This window comes from Myxocyprinus asiaticus, chromosome 9 (assembly GCF_019703515.2).
Source record: "Myxocyprinus asiaticus isolate MX2 ecotype Aquarium Trade chromosome 9, UBuf_Myxa_2, whole genome shotgun sequence".
In the NCBI taxonomy this organism is placed as follows: Eukaryota; Metazoa; Chordata; class Actinopteri; order Cypriniformes; family Catostomidae; genus Myxocyprinus; species Myxocyprinus asiaticus.
In genome coordinates, this window is record NC_059352.1 from 18,150,309 (window position 1) to 18,162,880 (window position 12,572).

A 12,572-nucleotide genomic window follows, 5' to 3' on the forward strand; every position below is an offset into this window, starting at 1 on the left:
GGTAAATCCAAATAATATGTTATATCATCATATATGTTATATCACATCCTCTTTATGAAAGCTGAATTTCCATACAGGTCTACAATAAGAGGAATAAAATAAATAACAGTTGAAGTAAACTGAAATAACACAACTGAACAATTTTGTGACTTATAGTAGCTAATTAAATGCAGACTATGATGTCTCATTATTCAGGGATACATACAAGCAGGTGCTTCAATTGCTACATAATTCTATTATTTTAGATAATCTGAATGTGCTTTATGATGCAAGTGATATAAAGTACATTAATTTGATTAATTCTAAAATGCTAATATTTCAGCATTTATTGGGGGCCACAGAGGATCCCTTTCAGAAGATGCCTCAAAAATGAATATACTGCAATTCAAACTGTGCATCCATAAACATACTGTTGTGGCCCTCATTAAAGAATATAAGCAGACATTCACATTAAAAAAGAAAGTTTTTGGCAAATATAAACAGGCTTTCCAACACCTCTCACTCACCACATTTGTAACATTATTACAAAGTAGAAGTAGCACCATGAAGCAGTGTGATACACTGATGACAGCCTGTAAGAATACAGTAGATTATCAGATGTTCCCATGGTTTATCATCTCTGTACCTCTCCATCATTGTTTAGTTGAATGTAAAGCTTAGTTTTTCAGGGTGGACCAGGTCTATAAGCAGACTAAGTCTTTATCAATCCTTGCAAGAAGAATCAAGGTGTCATTCAAAACACACAAACACATCCACACATATACACAGATACACACAGAGTCTCTTCTGGTCTCTGGTATGGAGGGCAAGCTTAGGTGTTCTGATGTGAGTTGCAAGCAGGTAACACATGCCTATTGTGCAGGTCATCAGCATCATGGGGAAGCCTAACCTGTAAAATGGAGCACAGTGTGAATTCTAATTCAAAGTCCTACCAAGTCAAAAATGTAAACTTTTTTTATGTTTGTGAATCCTACTATGTTTGATGGGAAAATTCAATTGCTTCAAGACCTAGTAAGCTGCCTACTGCCTACATGCTATCCATCATGGAACCACATAAGCGACCAATTTGCTCTACATAGGCAGTGACTTTATGCAGCACACAAATAGCATTTTTTTAAAGAAGACTCAACTCACGATTGATTTAAGTAGTTTAGCTGTTCAGAGTTTGATGTTAGCGTGTTGCTAAGTTAATAGTCTACTGTGAAACTCTAATAAACATAAAAATACATGTTAAATTATGATTTTTTTATTTCACTGAAGTATTTTTATAGATATTTTTCAGTATTACTCCTTGTCTTCACTGTGCCCGCCTGTTGATGCGATGGGACGTAATGGTTTGAGGCTGTCTACACTGGATGTGTCGACATGAACGTTCTAAACTGTTTGTTTGTGTTGTCTGCAGTTATAGCACAAGCACGTGCAGTGCAAAATGGCACTATTGCTTTTGACGCGACGCTTGCGTCCTGTGAAGACAGGGTGTTAAACTGACAGTGCTGGGTAGTAACGGATTACATGTAATCTGGGTTACATAATCAGATTTCAAAAATCAAGTACCTGTAATTAGATTCAATTACATTTTAAAATACTAGTAATCAGATTACAGTTACTTTTATGGATTACATGATTACATATTAATAACGTTTAAGTGTTTTTGTAACATTTATTTACAAATATGACTGGTCTGATCTGTTTTTATCACACATGGATGGTGTTTGTAATGGCGAAATTGCCAGAGAAAGACCATGTTTGTTTTACCCTTCCCTGGGCACGTCCATAACTCTAGAAACTCTCCACTAAAAAAATTACAGATTAAACACAATCATGTTCTGAATCTGTCATTGATGGAGGGCCTAAAGCTCTATCAGCATAACAGAGAAACATGCAACTCCCTTCATATTTTTACACTGTGTAAAATACATTTATGATCCATGGTTCTGAATTTCTGGACAAAAGCACAATTTAAACGATTAGACTATGCCTTCTCATGACGAATAATTATGCAAGGAACAAAATACTGCTGATATATAACTGTGAAATACTATGTCTACATCAAATGCAGTGACCTTTGCTTATTATTGATTCTAAAAGTCTGGACCAAAAAAAATAAATAAATAAATTAAATCATGGATGACAATAGTCTAAATAAAAATTCACACTATCTTTGTCTGCCTTTTTTGACTAAACATATATACAGTATCAGTTAAAATGTGTTTCATGACCCTGTAAGTGCCTATTTTATTTCACTCATTAACAGAAAAATAGCAAGTAAATGACAAAAAAAGAAATTCAGTAGCAATTCTTATATTTTGGTTCATTATGTAAGTATTCTTAAATGCATTTAAGCAACATTATGTTTATGATTTATTTTTTTCACTGAGCTTGTTGCAAAACATTCTGGGATTGCCCTCACTGTTAAGAGAGCTCAACTGGTAGAGCATAACACTTGCAACGCCAAGATCATGCGTTCGATTCCCAGGGAACACAAACTGATAAAATGTATACTCTGAATGCACTGTAAGTCGCTTTGGACAAAAGCTTCTGCCAAAAACGTAAATGTAAAGACTTTGTGTCAGGAGTGGACACAAAAAACGTAAAATTATGTTATCATTTACTCATTATATTGTTTCAAACCCACTTACTTTTTTGTATGGAAAACAAAAAAGTTATCTAGTAGAATGTATAAGCTGCTCTTTTCCATGCAATGACAGTGAATGGTGACCACAGCTGTCATGGTATAAAAAAAGCAGCTTGAGTATTCTGCTAAATATCTCCTTTTGTGTTATCCATAAGCAAAAAATTTATATGGGTTTAAATTTGCACAAGGGTGCGTAAATTATAACAGAATTTAAATATTTCGGTGAATTATCTCTATAGGCAGCTCACAAGGTTATGGAACAGAGCAAATATGTTTTTTGGGGGACAAAAATATGCCTCAATGATGAGTCATGAGTCATGCTTGTGTTTGCATTTTCTGTTATGGCAGACTGGAACACAGTTATTCTTGTGTCCCACTAAAAGTTCATTCCTCGACTTTTCCCAATCACAAAAATCACTCTTTATTTCACCCCCACTCTTTCGTTGTTGCTCTGTCTATCAACTCCGAGCAGTTCCACATTATTCCCACTCTGCGGTGTGTTTATGTGTGTTTGTGTGTGCGGGATTCGATTCCGAACAGCAGGGGTCTCAGTGGTCTCCTGCTGAGGTGCATTGTTTTCACATTACCCGCTCCATCGAAGTGGTATAACAGTGTGAATCTTTAAACATTATGGCAAATAATCAAAAAGCAAGGGACAACAGTATTAAAGTATGATCTCTAGGCATTAACAGTGAAGTCAAATGCTGGCGACACAACAGACTAATGATACCTGTCCCCCCATTTAGTTTAAGCTGCTTTCCTCAGCCTCTGCAAACCCGTCAACTCTCAGAGACATGTGGAACATCCTTTATATGCTCACTTGTAAAAACATCCATCTGGAGAGTGGAATTACCATTGTAATTACTACTGGACGCTGGCCTAATCTTCACACTTTATTGGCATGAATCAGTATATTTCTAAACCTATAGTTCAACATGCTGCATCTCATCTAACCATGAGGATTATACTGCATGCCACTACCCATCCAACCTCCCATGTTATATACGATGCATTGTATGTGTCCTGGTGTGACTCAAATGATCATGTGTTGAATGTGGACAAGATGGAGGAGATGACAACTGACTCTAAAGGAATAGGGGTCCACACTGCCCCTAAAGGAAAAACGCAATAGCTACACACAGGAAGTGTACCCCAAATGGAACAGAATGCAGGGGCAAGTTCAATCTCAAAACCGTTTTGCTATGGTTTCCGGATTGAACGACATGTGAAACAGTGTGCAACGGGCTTTGAGGTACGTTTTCTCTCGTTTGGTGGGTGTGTCAGAGGTGTTACCCAATCAGCAGCGATGTGTATATAAACCCTGCCTAAAGTCCTTTACAAATGTGTCCACTGCAGCTTGGTGTTTGCATCAATTGAAGACATTAGAAGAAATGTTTGCCTTGTCATCCTGAAATGCGAGACAAATGTTGGATCACCATAATTAGGAACCACAGTTTACACATATCCCTTCACTCGATTGGGATGTTCTCTGCTATTCTGGATGGCAAGGGCAGTGACTGTAACATCGAGCGTATTTTGTAGTATTAAAAATGTATTCAAACTGATTTCATCAGGCTCCGAAAATTCTTCGAAAAGGATGCAAAGAATGGCCTTCTCAGCTGCCATAATTGCAACGCTTGCGTAACACAACAGCAACGTACACAACGCACCACAATTTACATTTAAATAAATGTTTTGCTACGTTTTGTCGGGGCTGAATGTGCCCCAGGTGTCTCGAGATGTGTTTTTAAAAGTTTTAAAAACTTAGCTCAAGACACTGAAAAAAACAGTGAGACACTGCACAATGTTTAAAGACTTCCATCTAGTGCATGTGAACAGCTATGATCTTGTCCTGTGACAGACTAGTTTGGCTCAACTATTCTCACATTCAGAGAAAACAGATTGAGACTATTTTATAATCTGAATAATCAAAAACCTTTGAAGCCATTTTTCTCAGTGGGGCTAAAATAATGTATTCACAATGAATTGTGTATGTGGATGGTTAAATGTATTTTGATGCAGGCAGGGGCGTAGAATACGCAGGGGATGCAGGGGACATGTCCCCCTCACTTTCAATAAAACCACAGTTCATCCCCCTCACTTTTTCACAAGGCAGATGTGTTTACGCTTTGTCTTTCATACAGCAAATGTCTAAATGTGTAAATGCAAAAGTTAAAATTCACTTGTCAATCATGTAATTAATTCAGTAAAAAAAATAATTTATCGATGGAGAGTCTTAAAATATATATTTTATATATTTATTTTCGTCTTGCGCTAATCATTCTGTCCCCCTCACTTTTGAAATGACTGCTACGCCCCTGGATGCAGGTTGTGTTTTGCATATAATATTTTTATGGACTGATGCTGCTGTTACTGATTTAAAACCATGTTTCCATGTCCACATGTTTCACAAATCCAAGTAAAATTTCCTGTAAAGAGACTAATAAAAGAATATTCTATATTACAAATTTGAACTAAGAAATGTGTATGGATGGACCATTAAGTACAGGAATCAAAAGACTGTAAAGAGAAAGGCGACAATGGACAATAGCACCAATCACACATACCAAAAACTATATTTATTTTTTTTTCAAAACAATGGCAATCTCTGCCGAACTTTCTTTGAGCTATAATCAAGGGATGTAACAATGAGAGAGGAATTATTGTCATCACCACATCCATCCATCCTACTGTCTACTAAGCAGACCAGAAAACGAAGTCCCCACTCTCCATTCCACATATCACACCAAAAACCACATGCAACTTTAATCATTTCTGTTCTGCTTACACCAATACTTCACAAAAGTATAGAGTCCGGATGGATTCTGGAATGAATGAAGTGAGAGATTCTGAGAGGACCGAGCACTTGTGAGGATGAAAGCCCTGGACATTCATTTAGGCCAAGCGAATACCTACAGCAGCCCAGTTGATATTGACTGAGTGCATGGGTAAATACTGGGGCATTGGGGCAAAGATAGATCAAAAAGTTCAGAACAGAAAGTGGCCACTGACTGAGATAGAAAGAGAGGCAGATGGAGAGAAAACAAATGGATGATAAAAAGAGTGAACAAGTCACTTAATAAACAAAATGGAGAAAGAGCGAAAGGAGCTGTGTTTTGGGGGAACAAGTTACAAGTAACACAAGTTAGGTAATAAGATGACTTTCTACGTTAAGAGTAATGTAACACGTTACTTGTTAAAAAAAATAATAATAATAATATCAAGTTACAAATTACATTTTAGACACAATATTTAGATTTTTCCTCCACTAACAAAAATAGTTCCAAACCTCTCCATTGCATCCAAGCATTGTAGGAGTAGTATATGTGTGAGCATGATGGGTATTGTACTCTAGTTTTAGAAATTGTGTGTCATGCTTATCAGTGATGTACAGAGCCTGACAAATTTTTCTTTCAGCCCACTCTGAGATTTATGTTTTAAAACTCTAAAGTACTGCAAGAAAATAAATAAAAGTGCTTCAGTGGAATCCAACTGTGTTCATTATTTGTAGATGACAAAATAATAAAATTTTGGTGTTGCCTCAAAACAGCGATGGATTTGCTCTGCCCAGGAGCTTACAAGTACAGCCAATATAAACTTTGCAGTTGGCCATTGTCTTGAAAATCAAGTTGGATAAGCACAAAAAAAAAAAAAAAAAAAAAAAACAGCATTAAGCCATTTTTGACAAAAATTTAACATTTGGGAGCATAATAAATTGTTTCCCGCGATTGTGATTCCTGTAAAATGCACATTTTCATATAGAATATATTTTTTGACTTTATTTGAAGTGTAAAAACTAGGGCTGTCAATTGAATGGGTTAATTCAGTGTGATTAATAATAATAGAAAAAAATATTTGTTAAAAAATTTATGCAATTAATCATGTTCCAGGAATGTAGGGAATGCACAGTTGTACGTACAAACAACATTCAGCCTTGTTTGACACTGAGAACATGTTCAAACACAGCTGGTTGAGCACAATTCCAAATGCAGGGATGACAAGATGTGTTTTTCTAAGTTTCAAGCTGTTTAACTTTACACAGTAACATAAAAACACTGTGATTATGATGCAAAGTGAGATGCTCCAAAAGTGTCCATCTGACGCATGTGTATGATTGACAGATCCTTAGAATAGCCCTTATAATAAATCTATCTCTGACAAATTGACAAATTTTATTGCAAAATGTATTGTTGTGGACTGTAGGCCAATAACAGGCTTATGTTCATTAATATGTAAATAAACAATGTATTGCCTTCTAAAGCAACTTTTTATATTGTCTTATCAATGCTTTACTCGTCTGCCACAATAATGTAATGCATTTAAATGATCTGACTTATTATATTTATAGTATATATTATATTTATATTTATTTAAATAACTATTTATAATTATTAAATCATTATATATTGAATTATTGTTATTTGACTGCCTTTTTAGCAAATATTTATATATTTGATTAATTCGTTAATTGGCATATCATGTAATTAATTAGATTACAAATGTTATAGATGTACAGCCCTAGTAAAAACATCCCTAAAAACATTTTACATTGCTTTTTATTAAAATAGCTAAATGATTTTCCCAATTTTCCTTCTCTGTAAAAAGTTTTATCCGAATAGCAAAATGCGTAAATAAATTCAGACTAAACTATTCTGTCCAGCTCAACCACACATCGGTGTCCGCTGTGTGTGGCTTCCCATACAGCTCATTGCTGAAAAAAACCCCCCAAAAAACGGGTACTTGACAATGAGGAACGATTACTGCAAGAGGTGCGAATGACTTCATTGCGAATGACGTCAATATTTCTAAAACAGCTAAAGAAATGCCAATGTTGGCATGCATGCCTAAGGTTAACAACCCCTGGTGTACCATATTTGTCACTGCATTCAAACTATACCGCAGCAATTAACACTTATTAAAAGCAAAATATAGAGTAACACTTCCAAGCAAAGCAGCACATCCACTCTGGACGAGAGAGTCTCAGGCAGCTGATGGTAAGAAAAGTGATGCAAAAGTAACTGAGTAATTTGTTACTTTTTATAAAAGGCAATGATAAAATGTGTTACTTTTTATAATAAGAAATGTAATGTATTAACATGTTACTTTTTAAATGTTACATTCCCCAACACTGGCTGTCAGATCACAGAAATCTAGACAGGAAATTGAACAGAATTGGAGAAAGACTATCCCACGTCCAACTTGAAGGTCATTCAGCAATTGCCTGTCCTCCAATTCATCTCTTTCCTCTTAAATTAGATTATTGGAAAGCACATATATTAAGGCTGATTATGTAAGTCTATGGCAAAGAACACAGCTGGTCCAGTGTACAGACCAGGTGTTCAGTATCCAGAAGGCAGGTGGTGAGGCTAAATGCTGGATTACTGAGGAAACAGGTGTGTATTATCTGTAAGGCGTTTGTGTGACATACATTAAAGCAGGTGTGCATACCTCAGGTGTGAAGGCAGGTCAACCAGCTAATGCACAATGTGTGTGATGTGAATGATGCCAGGTGTCTGATTCATACGTAGTGAAGTGGACAAATCGATGTGCACCAAAACACTGAGTATCAAGGGCATGAGATGTAGAATCTGAAAAGCGGTTCCACATGCACTTTGTTAAAATCAGGCTGAATAAATGGTGCATTAATGGTATTCAGTACTGCATAAGCCATCATAAAGAAATATACAGAGTTCAATACAAGTTAAGCTCATTTGTGGCATAATGCTGAATACAACAAAAAATAATAATTTCGACTCATCCCTCCTTTTCTTTAAAAAAAAAAAGCACACATCTGGGTTACTGTGAAGCACTTACAATGGAAGTTAATGGGGCCAAATTTTGGAGTGTTTGAAGGCAGAAATGTGAAGCTTATAATATAAAATTGGATATAAATTTAGACATAAAGATAAGAAAGTGATGTTATCACACTAAAATAATTTTAACATGCCTATTGATTACGTCTTGCGACTATACTTTTTTGTATTTTAACGATTGGCCCCATTCACTTACATTGTAAGTACCTCACTGTAACCCAGATCTTTATTTTTTATATATATATATATATTTTAAAAGAGGCACAAGTCTAAATACATTTTTATACGGTAATAATAATTATAATAATAAAGTTTATTTTTATATAGTGCAATTAAAGGTTTGCTTCTCAAGGCGCTAAAAAAGGGTCAAGTAAAAGCCCTTTTAAAGATTTTTTTTATTTTTTTTTATTGGTTTTCAACATTATGCCACGCAGGCTGTCGATTAAGCTTAAAGGTATAGTTTACCCAAAAATGATCATTCTCTCATCATTTACAAACCCTTATGTCATCTCAAACTTGTATGAGTCTCTTTCTTCCGCAGAACACAGAGGAAGATATTTTGATGGAGATCTCTGAGATCTCTTGATGTCTGTTTGTCCGATATGATGTCAGTCTCTTGGCATGATCATGATTTCAAGTTCAATTACACTTCCTAGTGTTTGACCTATGCGCAGAACTCTTGATGGCACTAAGGAAGTGTAATCGAGCTTGAAATCATGATCTTGCCTAGAGACTGCAATGGCAAGATGTATAGTAAAAAAGTTAAATTTCAGTCTGCTCTTTCCCAAAACTGATTGGATTGCTTTAGAAGACATGGATTAAACCACTGGAGTTTTATGGTTTTACCTTTATGCTGCTTTATGTCCTTTTTGGAGCATGAAAATTTGGTCACCATTCACTTGCATTGTATGGACAAACAGACATCATATCTCCATTAAAATATCTTTGTTTGTGTTCTGCAGAAGAAAGAAAGTCATACGTGTTTGAGACGACGTAAGAGTGAGTTGATGAGAGAATTATAATTTTTGGATGAATTAATCCTTTAACTTGTATTGATCCCAGAATATTCCTTTAAAATGACATTATTCAATACGGTTCAATTCAGTTCAATTCAATTCAATGTAATTGTATAGCACTTTTCAATACATATTTTTCCATTTGTTTTTTCTCCCCTTTTCTCCCAATTTGGAATGCCCAATTCCCACTACTTAGTAGGTCCTCGTGGTGGCGCGGTTACTCACCTCAATCCGGGTGGTGGAGGACAAGTCTCAGTTGCCTCTGCTTATGAGACAGTCAATCCAAACATCTTATCATGAGGCACTACAGCAACCTGTCAAACACCTTGCTCAAGGGCACAACGGTTGCAGCTCATTACTTGTTCCTTTCTGGGGTGCAAACCTACAACCTTTCAATTACAATCCCATCTTTTAAACCGCAAAGCCACACCACTCATATTCATGACCTTGGGGAAAAAAATCTGCTTTGAGTTAATGGAAAAATACATGATTTGATCAAATTCCATCCTTCCCTGCTCAAGGCTATCAGCTACATGCCACATTTTGTTGATGAAAAATGACCTACACATCTTAAACTTGTGATATGATGTCAGATCAGAACAGCTATCTTCCCGAATCTCTCACCCACTGTCACTCCAAAATTGCTGATGTACACAAGATTTCCTTACAACTGTGAAAACCCATTTCATGTGGAACAGAGAGTGCAAGAACACCCATCTTACAGTAGCTGGAGCAAAACAGTGGAAAGCTTAAGGTCATTCCTGAGCTTTATTAGGACTGATATTTCAGACATTATTATGAAGGTCAACATTGCCATCATTCAGTACTCTCCAATAGGGACACAGCAGATGGTTTGTAATTTGCCCATTCACCATAATCTGTTCGGGGGCACATGCTTTATTTCTGAAGGCCAAAGTGGCTTGGCAAAGCACTGAGAACGTCCATGTCATCCAAGCTCTGGGTTTGTTTGTACAAAAGGCCATGATTACCCATGGTTACACACACACACACTGCTTCTCTTCCCTGTGTAAGCACAGAAATTGTAAGTATATTCACCAACAGATGGGGGAAAGAGACTGATTGGAAGTGGAAAACAGGATGATCATTTCTAAATATGAAAAGGATAAAGGAAAGGAACGGTTTCTACATGTATAGTGTATATACACTGGTGGCCAGAAGTTTGGAATAATGTACAGATTTTGCTGTTTCAGAAGGAAATTGGTACTTTATTTCACCAAAGTGGCATTCAACTGATCACAAAGTATAGTCAGGACATTACTGATGTAAAAAAACAGCTCCATCACTATTTGAAAAAATTCATTTTTGATCAAATCTAGACAGGCCTCTTTTCCAGCAGCCATCAATCCAACACCTTATCCTTGAGTAATCATGCTAAATTGCTAATTTGGTACTAGAAAACCTCTTGCCATTATATTAAACACAGCTGAAAGCTATTTGGTTCGTTAAATGAAGCTTAGCATTGTGTTTGTTTTTGAGCTGCCACAGTATGCAATAGACTGGCATGTCTTAACCCTCTGGGGTCGACGGACGCGCCGGCGTGTCCTGCTGGATTTTTTCCTCATAACAGCAGAAACAACTTAAAATACTCCGTCATTTTTGGGCATACAGATAAGTGTAAGACATCATTAGAGACTTTAAAGGGTCTACTTTTATTTGTGTACACACAATAATAACAAAACCTTGCGCTTTTGTAAAATAAAGAAAATAAACAGGGTGCGCTTTCAGCCGTCTCTGTCTCTGCGAGCATCTTTCTGAAACACGTCACAAAAATGAACTGAAACTCCGCGAATATTTATCACACAAACATGAAACATATGTCTAAAGAAAGCTTAAAATATCTACTTTTAAATAAAATAATTCAAATTTAAAACAAATATTCTCCTGCAATGTAATCTGTATGAAACAAAGTGATGTACAGTTTCTATGGGCTCAACTAATTATCCCTAATGTGATCCCACCCACCAGCGAAACGCGCTATTCATACGGTAATGTGCTGAGGCGATCAATGCAAATGTAAACGCCCCCAACAGTGCCTTAAAAAGCATCAAGTTCATTCACTTTTCTGCACGTTTGGAAGATGGCACGCTACACCGGTGAGGAAGCACCTGGATAGTGACGAAGAGTTCACATTTTCCTCAGAAGAAGAGCGGGAATCCGACGATGAACGTTTGCATTTTGAAGAGCGACTTGATCCAGCCGAGGATACAATTTCGGATGAGTCAGTTCTTTAGTTTTACTTACATATTAGTTGACATACTATTTTATATAAACATGTACATATTTTACTATTTGGACAATTTCCAGACTTGCCAGCCAGGATTCAGAGTATTGAAATTTGAAATATGTCCTAATAGGCAAGTTTTAGTTACATTTAAATGTTGTTTCGGCTAAAGCAGGTATTTAAATTGTATGCTGTATGATATAAATATGATATGTAATATGATATAAAAATAATATGAATATTTAGATTATATTTTAACTAGTGTTTATGCTGTCTCATTATCATCAACAAAGCTTGTGCTTGCAAATATCTGTTTGGGTGTAAATGTGTAAAATGTGCTGTAAATATGCCCATATTAGAAAATCAGCATATTAGAATGATTTCTGAAGGATCATGTGACACTGAAGTCGGCATTAATGATGCTGAAAATTCAGCTTTGATCACAGGAATAAATTGCATTTTACAATATATTCAAATAGAAAACAGTTATTTTAAATTGTAAAAATATTTCACAATATCACTGTTTTTGCTGTATTTCGGATCAAATAAATGCAGCCTTGGTGAGCAGAAGAGACTTCTTTTAAAAACATTAAAAAATATTACAGATCTAAAAACTTTTAAACGGTAGCGTAGGCCTAAAGTTTTAAGTCTTTATGTAAAGAAAATGAATAGTCAGATTACTTTTAACTTATACTTGATTTTGTGAATATGCTACAAACAATACATTCAATCATTAAGTCTCCTCACATTCATTCTCTCTCAGGGGAGGGGTCTTTGTCTCCTCAGGTGTGAATCACATCAGTATTCATGATCATCCACACCTCCTTGCATATGTCTCAAAAGTCTTGTGAACAAATGTTTAGTAT

General features: G+C 35.9%; 1 pseudogene; it reads right to left on the reverse strand.

Moving 5' to 3' along the window:
• Window positions 1-488: 488 nt before the first annotated feature.
• Window positions 489-12,572, reverse strand: part of LOC127446417 (P protein-like) — a 232,729-nt pseudogene continuing 220,645 nt past the window's right edge.